This window comes from Heteronotia binoei, chromosome 21, assembly GCF_032191835.1.
Source record: "Heteronotia binoei isolate CCM8104 ecotype False Entrance Well chromosome 21, APGP_CSIRO_Hbin_v1, whole genome shotgun sequence".
In the NCBI taxonomy this organism is placed as follows: domain Eukaryota; kingdom Metazoa; phylum Chordata; class Lepidosauria; order Squamata; family Gekkonidae; genus Heteronotia; species Heteronotia binoei.
The window spans coordinates 187,751,431-187,766,704 of record NC_083243.1 but is presented as its reverse complement, the minus strand read 5'-3'; positions in this window follow the sequence as shown (position 1 = coordinate 187,766,704).

Sequence of the window (15,274 nt, the reverse complement as noted above, 5' to 3'; positions counted from 1 at the left end):
ATTGATCCAAAATTACCCAGTGAGCTTCCACAGCAGAGTGGGGGATTCAGACCGAGGTCTTCCCAGGTCCTAGACTGAAACTCTAACCACTACACTGGCTTTTGTGGTGTGGCTGTTGTTGAACAGTAGCATGCAGCTGGGCCTGGGTAAGTCATGCAAGTTGTGTGGTTACTAGTCACCCAATGGCCACTACTGGGCCTGGCCCCAATGGGTCCTCTTTCAAAGGCCAAACAACCCTGGAAAGTGGCCCTCCCCATGTCCTTTCTTGCCAGAAACCAAGGCACAAAGCCTGCCAATACTGTTGTGGTTGGCGAGCAACACTCATTGAAAACATTTGTTTCTTAAAGCTACAAGGGCTCTTTTTATCATTTAGGGGACTCCATGTAGGTTTTTAAAAAAAGATTTCAGATTTTTCTGCGGATGTGGGGTTTTTTAACGTTTGTAGAAGAATCTGTCTATGGTCCTAGTTGCTGGAGAGCCAGTTGGTGTAGTGGTTAAGTGTGTGGACTCTTAGCTGGGAGAACTGGGTTTGATTCCCCACTTCTCCACTTGCACCTGCTAGCATGGCCTTGGGTCAGCCATAGCTCTGGCAGAGGTTGTCCTTGAAAGGGCAGCTGCTATGAGAGCTTTCTCCAGCCCCACCCACCTCACAGGGTGTCTGTGGTGGGGGAGGAAGGTAAAGGAGATTGTGAGCTGCTCTGAGATTCTTCGGAGTGGAGGGCGGGATATAAATCCAATATCATCTTCTTCTTCTTCTTAAGTGTCCACAGATGGGGCCATGTTGAGAATTAGATTATTGATTCCTTGCTGTATTTCTGTGCTGCTTTTCTCCCAAAAATGACTTACAGAAAATTCCAAGCTACAAAATCAGTGAAACAAATACAACAAAGAATGAAAACACTTATATAGACTGGTTTGGGCCACCAAATTCCATACCCCTGCCCTCAGAGTGCAAGAGACCAGGCTTGCTGCCCATAGTGAGTAGCTACAAGGAGAGGAGCACAATCATGGCCCAGATGAAACTCATCTGCTGTGGAGAAAGCAAGTAGCATCTTCCTCCCTTTCTCCTCTACCAGTGAAACAATGCATAATAATGCCAATTGCAATGAAATAATACGCCATCTGAAACTAAATTTGGGTAGATTTCAGCTGAAACAAAAAGGCTTTCCTTAGCACCACAGAGAAAATAAATCAAATATGCATGATTGGCATCTTAACCCATCCTGAGCTTGCTTGCAGGGAGGGGAGAATAGAAATAGAATTAATAAATAATAAAATAAATAAATAAACAACAGAACAAGCCATATAAATGTCACAGGAGAGGGCATTCTTGATGCGCTGCTACAACCAAAAAGGTCTAACTTGCTTCAGGAATCCAGAGAAGAGCCTCTAAGGAATATCTTAATGAATGGGGGCAAGTTTATAAGGAAATCGGCAACACAATCTTTTTGATTACTATGATCTTCTGCACAGACATAAAGAAGTGGAGAAAGCAAAAAAGAAAGGTGCAATTGACACAGCCATTCTGAGAGAGAATGAGTTCCCAAATAAACCTTTCTTATTTTTTCATTACATCTGCCCTAAAGCATGTGACAACCTCTTACCTGGCAACATCATGCACTTAAAAAAATTATATATAAATTTATATATAAATTTATTTAAGCACATGTAGGTGGAGGGAGAAATGATTCCTCACAATGTAATGGTTTTGGAACTCCCATTAAAACGCAGTATCACAGATTATTCGCCAGAAAATTGAAGTCCCTTTTAATAAATTTCAACTTAAATATGCATTTTGTTCCCACTGATTGATCTTTATCTTTTAAAACCCCATTCTCTAGTATTTTCAAAGTCTGTCCCATGCTTCCCACCAGAGTTTTTGTTGTTGTTCTTATTTAAAATATGTGGCAGAAAGTCCCAAAGTGAGCTTGGATCTAGGCTATCGAGCAAAACTACCTTCAATGACTCGTTTACATTTCAAAGAGCCTGTTTGTTGTACCTGGTAATTAGCATACAGCTTCTGTAGAAAATGAGTCCATTAAAAAAAAAGAGATGGAGCTTCAAGCCAATCTCCCCTTCTAAATATTTTTTAAGTGCATGATTAATACACTTCCCTAGCTCCTGTCTGGGTCTGCAGAGGGAGGTCAGGGAGCAGGTAAATGAAAGAAAATGGCTTCATTCAGCATTGACTAAGCTATTAATCATCGCCAATTTTCAATAAATCATGGCAGATGGCAGAAACAGGCAGGCACTCATGGGAAATGACACACCATGTGCCTGATGGGAACCGTGGATTTTAGCAGACACCAGCAAGGGAAGAGGTCACTCTCGCACACATGCTATGTCCTGTGGAACAGCGCCTGTATTTCGCACCTGTGTTTCACTTCAGCATGACAGCTCTCTTCCATAAAGGAACTCTCTAAAAGTTTCTGGGAGCCCAAGCAAATTCTCCACATTCCATCCCTCACCATGTTTTTTTAGTTCTGTCATTTCTCATCACACTACAAACATTGACAGCAAGTTTATAAAGAGCCTTCCAGGAAAACAGAGAAAGCAATCGTATTAGATGTGTTGCAAATTGGTATCTCAGTAATCTTCATTGTCTGGAGAACACCAAATTGGATTGGTAATATATTTTGGTCATATTACCACATATATTACTGCATGGTGTGAAAAATATAAATATATAAACTATATATTTATTTAAGATTTCAGGTTTTCACGGCTGGTAACATCATTAGGGTTTGTAGAATCTTTCGGGATCAAGTGCCGTGTTCTACTGGAGAAAGTTTTCCTTCCAGGCGTTTCGTTCTCAGCTGCGGAGAACATCATCAGTGGCGTTGCAGCCGGAGCAGGCGCTCAGACCTTCTTGGCTGCTGTGCATATATATTTATTTACTTCATCTATATCCCTCATTTCCCCTAAAGCAGCTTGCATCGTTCTCATTTTATCAGGTTAGTCTCAGTCTGTGTGACTGACCTAAAGTCCCCCAGCAAGCTTCCACGGCAAAGAGGGGATCTGCACCTGGGTCTTCTGGATCCTCGTCTGACACTGTGGCCACTATACCAGGCATCTCAAAGGCAACGGCTGTGTCCATTTGGCCTTCCATATGGACTCATGAATAAGAGTAAGGCTAATAGGTTTGGCTACACACAGGTGTTTGAAAGCACTGTTTTTGGAGAGGAGAAGCACTCCTGAAAACTAGACAGTAAAGGGGCCTGAATATCTTCAGGACCTCCTCTCCCACCGGGTTCTGAGGTCTGCTACTCAACATCTTCCCGTAGTCCCTGGTCCTAAGGATGCCTGGGTGGCTTCAACAAGGGCCAGATATAAAACCTACACCTGAGTGCTGGAAACAATGTAGACAGGAAGGGTCTTTTTTACACTGTTGGTGGCTGTGCCTGAAAATAAATTATTTTTGGAAAGAGACTAAACAAATTGTAGGCAACATTGTAGAGGCCAATATTCCTTTTACCCCAGAATCAATCCTTTTGAATTACTGGCCAAATTTAAAACTTTTTCTAGTAAAAAAAAAGAATTGGCAGCTCTATTACTCGTGGCAGCTGAACTTCTGATAGCTCAACATTGGAAGCAAGAGGTGTCTCCTACAAAACTACAATGGATGTCTAAAGTATAGGAAACAGCGGCATTAGATAAACTAGCCATACAGATAAGGGTAAATGACTTACCGCAGAAAGAAAACAGTTTTATTGAAAAATGGTTCCCATTTTTTAATTGCATCAACTTAGAAGTAGAATTTGAAAAAAGGTATTCCAAAAAAGTACATAAACTTCTCGTATTATTGAAGCTTTTTTATATATATAATATAGTATAGTGAAAGATAATATATTTGAAATATGAATTGTAAATGCAAAACGATGAATTAATAGAAGACTGTAAGAGTGCTCTTGTTAATATTGTTTTATGAATATTACATGTATTTATTTTTTGTTGTTTATTTTGTTGAATGTTTGTGGATATTTTTAGAAAAATTAATAAAAAATTAAGTATATAAAAAAAGAAAAAAAACAAGGGACGGGGCCTTTTAGGTCTGGGCCCCTACCTGGTGGAATGAGTTCCCACTGGAGATTTGAGCCCTGCAGGACTCATTGAGGTTTTGCAGGGCCTGTAAAATAAAGCTCTTCTGCCAGGTTTTTAATTAATCCATCAGGCATCCTTTGAAAGTCATCACTTCCCCCAGCATTTCACCATTATGGTGTTTATGTCGTGCTGTTAGTCATCAGCCATATGCTGTTGGGTGGTTTTGCCGCCTCTGTACGTTTATTTATTGTGCCGCTCCTGATTTTGTAATGCTTGTTTTATGGTATTAATTTAACTCTGTTTGATTTTACTGTTGTAAGCCACCCTTTGGGGCAAAGGAAACAATACATTGCAAATGGAAGTATCTGAATTAGAACCCCAAAACCTAAATGTGTTTTATTTATTTATTTAGAATATTTGTGCCACCTCCTGTTTGATGCAGTTGACAATTAAAATCACAATATTAAAAAAAAAAATATGAACACAACTATCCATAAAACAAAAACAGAGTATATAAACCCCCTAATTAAAAGCCTGCATAGAAAAGATGTGTTTTAGCCTGGCTCCTAAAAGAAATCAAGCAGGTGCCAGGTGAGTCTGAAGAGGGAGGGCATTCCAAAGGTAAGGTCTCATGGGAGAAAATGTCCTGTCTGCAGGTGGGGGCACAAAGAGCAGGGCTTGAGAAGCAGGTCTGAACTGGTGGGTTGGATAGTATGGGAAGAGACTGTCCTTCAGGTACTCTGGCTCCAGCCTTTAAGGCCTTAAAGGTAAGAACCACTGCTTTGAATTGCGCTTGGAAACAAATGGCTAACCAGTGCAGATGTTTCAGAATTACATGTATGTTGAGCTATTGGTGATGTCATTAGTAGTGAAGGTGCTGTTGCTCTTGATTTATAATCAGTGTAATTTATTTGGAGCTTTGATCTCTAATGTGAGTAATTTTTAAAATTTTTAAAAAGGTAGGATTACAGGGGACCACATTTCCTCTGCGGTTTAGATATGCTTTTGGGTCCAGTTGTCAAGCGCCCTGCCATTGTTGTTAAGAATAAACCTCGTTGTATCATCGCTACTGCTTTGCTCTGCTGCTGCTCTGCTTATCTCTTTGTAACAGTTATCCAAATTCTTTCCAACTGGCCTGCGGAGTTGCCAAGGGTTACCAAGGCCGCGCCGATAGCCAAGATGCATCTGGAAGGGGACGGGAGATGTCTTGGAGGGACATCCCGCTGTCTTTTAAAATTGTAACGGATTAAGGTAGCCTATATAAGAGGCAAGCTGTCTGCCTTGCTAGTCTTCGCAAAAGCCGTCATGCCTGCAACCCATCGTCAAGGGCAGTGTTCCCTCTAAGCTGAGTTACTGTGAGCTAGCTCACAGATTTTTGTCTGAGCTCAGAAAGGATGACCCCAAAGCATAATAATTTATGCAGTAGCTCACAACGTTAATGCCAGTAGCTCACAGCGTTAATGCCAGTAACTCACAAAGTAGAATTTTTGCTCACAAGACTCTGCAGCTTAGAGGGAACACTGGTCAAGGGTAAATAAACAACCATTTATAAAGTGGATCGTTTGTGCTGTTTGAACTATGGGGGTCCCGACACCGGTTTGACTTTTAGAGATCTAGGAATCCAACCTTGATTTTTTAGTGATTCATCTATTATTTGGATTTATAGATGGTATGATGAATAAGACTCTTTGAAAGAAGGAAGGAATTGTATTTTCTTTACCTGCCCACAAAGTAATCTGGGGGGAAGGGAGGTTGGAACATGTTGCTTGGCTGAGGGAAATGAGCTGCCCTCGCCAACACTTTCCCTATCTCTGCTCTGGACTAGTGCCTGTGATATGCGTATGATGACACTTATGTTTCCCCTGGTCCTTCAGGTTCTTGCCCTACAATGCCTGATGCCTGTTCCTCTGTGGCCTAGACCTTTAGATACCACTACTCTAGTGCCTTGGCAATCTTTTCACAATGGTTCATTATGTCTATTATTACTGTTTAAGTCGGTGTCTGATTTGTACAATTTCCAGAGCTTGGAGTGGATATCAGTGTAGTTTCATCTCTTTTCCTCACCAAATCCTTCCTGTGTTTCCCATGTAGCCATATTGGTGGCCACTGGGTCAAGTTTGATCGCTCTCAAAGGCTGCCAGCTGGCCCTTTTGTTGTCAACCTAAAGGCAAAACAATAGTGGATAAAGTGGGATCAAAACTTCTTCAAAGGGTTTAGCCACTGGCCCACTACCTATCATTTGTTTCTTTAAGTAGTTTCCAAAAACAACAACAACCCAACTGCTGACCAAAGTGTCAGAGCTTATAAAGGAAATTAACGGCAGAAACATTCTCTATGCAGGGACAATATTGTTGACTATCTTTTGAATCCAAACCCTACAAACCCTACAAACCCTGGAGAGCCAGTTTGGTGTAGTGGTTAGGTGTGCGGACTCTTATCTGGGAGAACCGGGTTTGATTCCCCACTCCTCCACTTGCACTTGCTAGCGTGGCCTTGGGTCAGCCACAGCTCTGGCAGAGGTTGTCCTTGAAAGGGCAGCTGCTGGGAGAGCCCTCTCCAGCCCCACCCACCTCACAGGGTGTCTGTTGTGGGGGAGGAAGGGAAAGGAGATTGTGAGCCGCTCTGAGACTCTTCAGAGTGGAGGGCGGGATATAAATCCAGTATCTTCATTTACCTCACAGGGTGTCTGTTGTGGGGGAGGAAGGTAAAGGAGATTGTGAGCCGCTCTGAGACTCTTCGGAGTGGAGGGCAGGATATAAATCCAATATCTTCATCTACCTCACAGGGTGTCTGTTGTGGGGGGGGGGGGGGAAGGTAAAGGAGATTGTAAGCCGCTCTGAGACTCTTTGGAGTGGAGGGCGGGAGATAAATCCAATATCTTCATCTACCTCACAGGGTGTCTGTTGGGGGGGAGGAAGGGAAAGGAGATTGTGAGCCGCTCTGAGACTCTTCGGAGTGGAGGGCAGGATATAAATCCAATATCTTCATCTACCTCACAGGGTGTCTGTTGTGGGGGGGGGGGGAAGGTAAAGGAGATTGTAAGCCGCTCTGAGACTCTTTGGAGTGGAGGGCGGGAGATAAATCCAATATCTTCATCTACCTCACAGGGTGTCTGTCGTGGGGGAGGAAGGGAAAGGAGATTGTGAGCCGCTCTGAGACTCTTCGGAGTGGAGGGCGGGATATAAATCCAATATCTTCTTCTTCTTCTACATTGCATTATCTCATCAGTTTTGAGGAAATGTAATAAGTCTCCTTATGTGTAACTAAGAATCTGCAGCTATATTACTTTCCAGTCTTAAATGTCTGATGAAGTTTTATTATTTCGATTTTGAAATTCAAATATATGCTTTTCAGCTGATGGCACGCATACCCCTCTCAGTACACACACTTTTCTTTGGCCTCAGAAAAGCCAAATAACTGTGTGTGCATTTTTAATGAGGCATATGTTCTTCATTACCCTCAACCCTCTGCTTCTACAATTATGCCATTACGGGATTTCCTGTCAGTCATAAAGAAAATCCTATTTCCATTCCCTATAAAACTAACAACCACCAGTTTACAGACATGCCATGATTGCATGAAAGAAAACTTTCCACTTCTGTCATTAAGCCTTTTGTCGTATGATCTACAGCTTTTTACATCAGAGTTTGCAGTTTGGAGAAGTTCAGTTATTGTTCATTACAATGCACATTTGAAAATACAAGAGGTGTGCAGGAAGCTCACCAGGAAACCCAAATAACCGGGCAAAATGAAGCAGACAAAATAATCCCTGTAGCATGCTTAGTGCATTTACTTGTGAGTGCTGTACAGAGCAAACACAGATTTCTCATTGACCTGCCTCTGAAAAGGAGCTCTCTCTCTAGGGTGGCCCACAGTAGTTGTGTGTCATGGAACACTGGTAGGCAATTCTGACCGCAGGACAGGAAATTAAGTTTGTTATATATTTCAAGGGGGGGATTTAAGAAAAAGGCAGAATTTTAATTACGTAGATGGGATTTGGGCCAGAACCCCAGAGGTCACGTAGCACACCTCAGAAATTTGTCTTGGGAATTTTCATCATTCCACCTTGCTCTGAGGCACAGAGTCCCCAACAATCTGCGATAGACATCATCAGTGCTCTGAAGTACCTTTGCCTTTCAGACCAAATCTTCATAAATCACAATCCTGACATACTTCATGAAGGATCTATATGTTGACATTGCTCGGTATTGCCTCAGAAGAAACCATGCAGTGGTCATGGTTAGAAACAGAACACTGGTCTACAAAGATCACTGGCCTGAGCCACTGCGATAGTTTTTTGACCACCAGAATCCACCAAACCATAATTGCAGCAACTATGAAGGTGATTGATGATATCATAACAACATTTGTTTTACTTCTAACATGTAGGAGTTGCCTCTTTTGCTAAATATGTAACAGAAATCAAAACAATGAGTCTAAAATCGATAAATCGATGTATAATTCTGTATAAATCGATGGTGCGGTCTCATTTGGAGTACTGTGTGCAGTTCTGGTCGCCGCGCCTCAAAAAGGATATTATAGCATTGGAGAAAGTCCAGAGAAGGGCAACTAGAATGATTAAAGGGCTGGAGCACTTTCCCTATGAAGAAAGGTTGAAACGCTTGGGGCTCTTTAGCTTGGAGAAACGTCGACTGCGGGGTGACATGATAGAGGTTTACAAGATAATGCATGGGATGGAGAAAGTAGAGAAAGAAGTACTTTTCTCCCTTTCTCACAATACAAGAACTCGTGGGCATTCGATGAAATTGCTGAGCAGACAGGTTAAAACGGATAAAAGGAAGTACTTCTTCACCCAAAGGGTGATTAACATGTGGAATTCACTGCCACAGGAGGTGGTGGCGGCCACAAGTATAGCCACCTTCAAGAAGGGTTTAGATAAAAATATGGAGCAGAGGTCCATCAATGGCTATTAGCCACAGTGTATGTGTGCATATAATTTTTTTTGCCACTGTGTGACACAGAGTGTTGGACTGGATGGGCCGTTGGCCTGATCCAACATGGCTTCTCTTATGTTCTTAAAATCAAATGAAAAGTGCCAAAGCAACATACGTTAAGCATCTTCAACAGCAGCAGCGATAAGTGATAGTGATAGTTTATTGTATTGTATATGGCCATTGTCTATTACAATTAAAGGAAGAAAGAAAAAGAATGAGGTAAATTACATGCCTAATATTATAAAAACCACATTCAGACCGTTTCCGCACACAGCTTACCACGGGGTCACATTCCTGTTCTCTCCGCAGCGTCCGTCGAATTTCCCATTATCTGCGCCGAAGTTACAGGAAGTGCCGCGGCTTTTGCGTAGCAAACGTAAAGCACTAAAACCCAGTTTACGTTTGCTGCGCAAAAGCCGCGGCACTTCCTGTCACTCCGGCGCAGATAATGGGAAATCCGACAGACGCTGCGGAGAGAACAGGAACGTGACCGCGTGGTAAGCTGTGTGCGAAAACGGTCTCAGTTATTAAATTCAATTTTGCAAAATCTAAAACGTCTAAAATATTTCAAATTAAAATATAGACAGCATTTATAAAATTCCATTTTCAATCGCTACTATATTACCACATCAATACGTTACAAAAGCAGCAGTGTAAAACCTCGTATAATTATAGCCATTCAATAAAACTGCTTAAAAGTTAAAATTACAGTACTAGGAATAATATAAAGAAATCAGACAGTGAATGGATAAAAAAATTGTAAACAGTAACATGACCTTTAAAGCCTTGCGCAGCCTGGGATCGACATAGCCAAGGGACGACCTCTCCATATGTACCCCAAAGGGCCTTGCGCTCTATGGAACAAGATCTACTGGTTGTTCCCAGCCAAGACATCCACTTAGCTTCAGCCTGACCTGGTGGAACATGCTCCTGCCAGAGATCAAAGCTCTGTGAGATTTACTATTGTTCTGCAGGGCCTGTACAATGGCGCTGTTCTGCCATGCCTTTGGTTGAGGCAGTCTGGAGTCCAAAAAGACCGTAACCCCACCCCCCTTTGCTGACACCGAAGTACCATCTTATGAGGCCCGGTTTATGAAGTTTGGAGACCAATGATCCCAGCTGAAAACCCTTGTGTTTTGTAAATCTATATTGTTTTTATTGGTTTTTAAATCGAAAAGTTAACCAAGGCCATAAAGTATTACCCAGCATGGCAAAAGCCTCTGACGTAAAAGTCGTCAGTAGAAAGCCATCGAAGAGCTGAACAGGCAAACTTCCCTTGGCAATGACTTCTTTGTCGTGGGTGCAATTGTGGAGAAGGCCCTGGTAAAGTACTTCCAGATTTATTTGAGCAAAAGGTTTAAAAAGGCAGAATAAAGTGGTTTCTTCAGGACCAGATTATGGGGTTTCATTTAACGCCAGAAAAGAGTCAACTATGCACTGTATCATCTTTTTAGCATTATGGGGGCAGGGGTGCCATTTTGACTTTATGCTGCAAGCACCATTGGCTACTTTGGATCGAGTTCAGATAGAGTAAGTTTCCATTAGGCTTCCCAATCTCCAGGTCCCAGAGGGGGATCCCCCGGATTTACAGGCTTCCCCCCTCCCCCAGCCAGCTGGCCAGCGGGGGAAGCCCCGCCCCCAGAGCCATCATGCACCTCTATGAACGATTCCCATAGGGAATGATAGGGAATTGATCCGCGGGCATTGGGGGCTCTGGGGGGGGCTGTTTTTTGAGATAGAGGCACCAAATTTTCAGTATAGCATCTAGTGCCTCTCCCCAAAATACCTCCCAAGTTTCAAAAAGATTGGACCAGGGGGTCCAATTCTATGAGCCCCAAAAGAAGGTGCCCCTATCCTTCATTATTTCCTATGGAAGGAAGGCATTTAAAAATGTGTGCAGTCCCTTTAAATGTGATGGCCAGAACTTTCTTGAAGTTCAATTATGCTTGTCACACCCTTGCTCTCGGCTCCACCCCCAAAGACTCCTGGCTCCACCCCCAAAGTCCCCAGATATTTCTTAAATTGGACTTGGCAACCCTAGTTTCCATACTAGCCAATCTCTTGTGAATAACTGCAGGGTAGTATCAGAGAAGGTGACTTATTGCAATGGGTTTAATCACCGAGGAGAAGTAAAACTCAAGCAAACCAGCTCCTCTGTTTTACACAGCCTATATGGATAGAACACATTCCCATGAATAAAATGGCGAGAGTTTAATTGATTCTATGTGTTCTGAACGAAGCCTCTGGATAGTGAGTAGAGAAACTGGCCATGGGTGGGTATAGCACCAGGAATAGTTTTGTGTTCTGACAGCAGTAGAAAACTGATTTTGAAAGTGCTTCATTGGCTCCTGGTTTGCTTTCCAGTACAATCAAAAAGTATTGGTAGCATAAAGCACATGATCTTGGACCAGGGTATGTAGGGTTGCCAATCCCCAGATGAGGGCAGGGGATCCCCCGGTTTGGAGGCCCTCCCCCCGCTTCAGGGTCGTCAGAAAGTGGGGGGAGGGGAGGGGAGGGAAATGTCTGCTGGAAACTCTGTTATTCCCTATGGAGATTTATTCCCATAGAAAATAATGGATCCGTGGGTAACTGGGGTTCTGGGGGGGCTGTTTTTTGAGGTAGAGGCACCAAATTTTCAGTATAGCATCTAGTGCCTCTCCCCAAAATACCTCCCAGGTTTCAAAAAGATTGGACCAGGGGGTCCAATTCTATGAGCCCCAAAAGAAGGTGCCCCTATCCTTCATTATTTCCTATGGAAGGAAGGCATTGAAAAGGTGCGCCATCCCTTTAAATGTGATGGCCAGAACTCCCTTTGGAGTTCAATTATGCTTGTCACAGCCTTGATCTTGGCTCCACCCCTAATATCTCCTGGCTCCACCCCCAAAGTCTCCTGACTCCACCCCCAAAGTCCCTAGATATTTCATGAATTGGACTTTCAAGGACAACCACTTGCAGAGCTATGGCTGACCCAAGGCCATTCCAGCAGGTGCAAGTGGAGGAGAGGGGAATCAAACCCGGTTCTCCCAGATAAGAGAGCTCTGGCTGACCCAAGGCCATTCCAGCAGGTGCAAGTGGAGGAGAGGGGAATCAAACCCGGTTCTCCCAGATAAGAGAGCTCTGGCTGACCCAAGGCCATTCCAGCAGGTGCAAGTGGAGGAGTAGGGAATCAAACCCGGTTCTCCCAGATAAGAGAGATATGGCTGACCCAAGGCCATTCCAGCAGGTGCAAGTGGAGGAGAGGGGAATCAAACCCGGTTCTCCCAGATAAGAGAGCTCTGGCTGACCCAAGGCCATTCCAGCAGGTGCAAGTGGAGGAGAGGGGAATCAAACCCGGTTCTCCCAGATAAGAGAGCTCTGGCTGACCCAAGGCCATTCCAGCAGGTGCAAGTGGAGGAGAGGGGAATCAAACCCGGTTCTCCCAGATAAGAGAGCTCTGGCTGACCCAAGGCCATTCCAGCAGGTGCAAGTGGAGGAGAGGGGAATCAAACCCGGTTCTCGCAGATAAGAGAGCTCTGGCTGACCCAAGGCCATTCCAGCAGGTGCAAGTGGAGGAGAGGGGAATCAAACCCGGTTCTCCCAGAGAAGAGAGCTATGGCTGATCCAAGGCCATTCCAGCAGGTGCAAGTGGAGGAGAGGGGAATCAAACCCGGTTCTCCCAGATAAGAGAGCTCTGGCTGACCCAAGGCCATTCCAGCAGGTGCAAGTGGAGGAATGGGGAATCAAACCCGGTTCTCCCAGATAAGAGTCCGCACACTTAACCACTACACCAAACTGGCTCTCCTACACCAAACTGACTCAGCCTTCCATCCTTTCGAGGCTGGTAAAATGATTGCCCAGCTTGCTGTGGGGAAAGTGTAATGACCGGGGAAGGCAATGGCAAACCACCCTGTAAAAAGCCTGCTGTAAAAATGTCGTGATGTGATGTCATCCCAGAGTCGGAAACTACTGGTGCTTGCACAGGGGACTACTTTTACCTTTTTAATATTAACACCCCCCCCCAAAAAAAAAAGCCCTGTCTTGATTTGTTTTCAATGGGGCAGTTGTTGTTCCAACCACCAGTCGACTAGGACTCTCTCATTCACAAAGCCACAAAGAACAAGATTCAAGGTTTTGGTTAAGACCTTTAACGCCTTGAGCGGTCTGGGTCCGATGTATCTCCTCCACTATGTCCTGGTGATCCCTGACCCGAAAGTGGTCTGACTGTCCTCAACAATGACCAGGGCTTTCTCAGTCCTGGCCCCAACTTGGTGGAAAACTCTGCCAGAAGACATCAGGGCCCTGCGGGATCTTTCACAGTGTCGCAGGGCTTGTAAGGCAGAGATGTTCCGCCAAGTCTTTCCATAAGGACAGCGACAGTTGCCGTGCTGGCACTTTTTCCTTCCCACATACATACCCTCATCAGATTCTGGTGTGAGCTGGTCACAGCAGTTGAAGGCCTGCCTCTGCCTCTTCCTCCTGATGCTCTGACCCAGCCTCTATTAAACGTAGAAAAATTGAGGTACCGTTTAGCTCTGCTTCCTCTAGGCTATCGTGATCTAGAGCAATGCATGCAGAGATGCTTGCAGTAGAATGAAGAGCGACCGCATCACTGGAGTGTTTCTGGGGTTATCGTCTAATGAGCAAAGGTGACAGCACTGGAAATGTGGGGAGCAGAACAAGCGGGCTTGCACAAACCACCTCGTCCCCAAGGGACCACTGCTGGCCTGTGTGGTGGACAGGGAGGTTCTGTGACCAGGAAAGGATGCAGCAAAGCTCAAGTGGTCATGTCCTTGAGTGTGAAGGTAGGCAACATTAATTCTCTGTGTTGGCATCCAGGCATGTATTCACTATTGGTTTTGGAGGGTATGTGTCCTTGAGTAGACTTGCCTTCCTCTTGTGCTTCTGCTGTCTCGATCGAGGAGTCAGTGCTGCTAACATATACAATGCCTGTGGTGGAGAAATAGAAAGGCATTGTCAACCAAACAACTCTTGCCATAATCTCAGCTGACCTTGACAGCCTGTTGACACATAGACACCTATTACATCATTTGTGGCTCCACAAGTTCTTGGTAGTCACACTAGATGAAGATGAGAACACCATAGCGGTTGATGTCTTGTGTTGGGGAGTGGGCACTCAAGATGCCTGCTTGCATCAGAGAGGCTCAGGAAAGTAGGTGTTTTGAGTGGGGAGGAATGCACTGAGACCCCCTTTTGATGGGCGGGTGCTATGACCAGGCTTCACTTTCGACTTTGAGAGCACTGTCAAAGCTGCTGCACAGCTGGAGTTGGATGACCGGTTTTTGGGGACAAACAACGATATTGAAATGGTGTGGATACCATAGCACATCTCCTTGAGATCCAATGGGATGGTACACATCCTGCAATGCCCCTTGGCGCGTGGGGGAGGAGTCATCGGTGCTGCTCACCATGACCTGTCTTGATCTTCTCCTCTGTGACTGTTGGTGGAGACACACATGTCAGCGCATCTATGGAAACTTTCATGAAAAAAGCCAAGATTGGGGGGGCGGGGAGACATGAGTAGAAAGCAGGCTAGGGATGCCGGGGGGCGGGAAATGATTTCTCAGTGCAGTCATCACTCAGCTAAAGGGCAACCAACCAAAGCACCAGAACTCACTGACAGGGCAATACTCCTTCCATCCTGGCCTCGCCCCTTGCTCTCATAGGTGATTCAGAATGTCAAAATGAGGGGGGGGGGGGCTGTCCTTTGATGGGTGGGATGCCTCGCCAGTCCTCTAGTGCATCGTAGAAGGTGGTTTTCAGGTGCTTGAATTCCACTCTCGCCTGGTCTGTGGAGTGACGATAGCGCTTAACGTTTAGCATGATGGTAATGTGCTGAAACACTGTTACGCAGGATGACCTTGCTCTTCGGCAGCCCTTTTCTACCTTCCTGTCTAGCTCAGTCTCCTTCTGTTTCCCTGGGCCTGCACAAGATGCATCTCCTCCTACACCCAGCAGTTTATTCGTGCCAGTGAAATGCCAATTACCATACCTACCCCTTCTCAACAGCCTGGCAGTATAGAAATGAAACCAGATTGGATTTCCAAAACAAGGTTGGGGAGGGGTGGCTGCTCTCTCCCCCCACCCCTTGCACCCTGGATTCTGCAACCAAAACAGCCTGGCCCTCTCTGCCCCTCCCCGGAGGTGCCTAGGCCTTTCGGAAAGGAGTTTGGGACTTTTTAAAGACACAGTGCACACATGCCCCTGGCTGGAGGATTGACAAATCTGGGGAGTGGGGAATTGACCTCTCTAACAGATGCTCCCATCCATCCAGCTAGAAT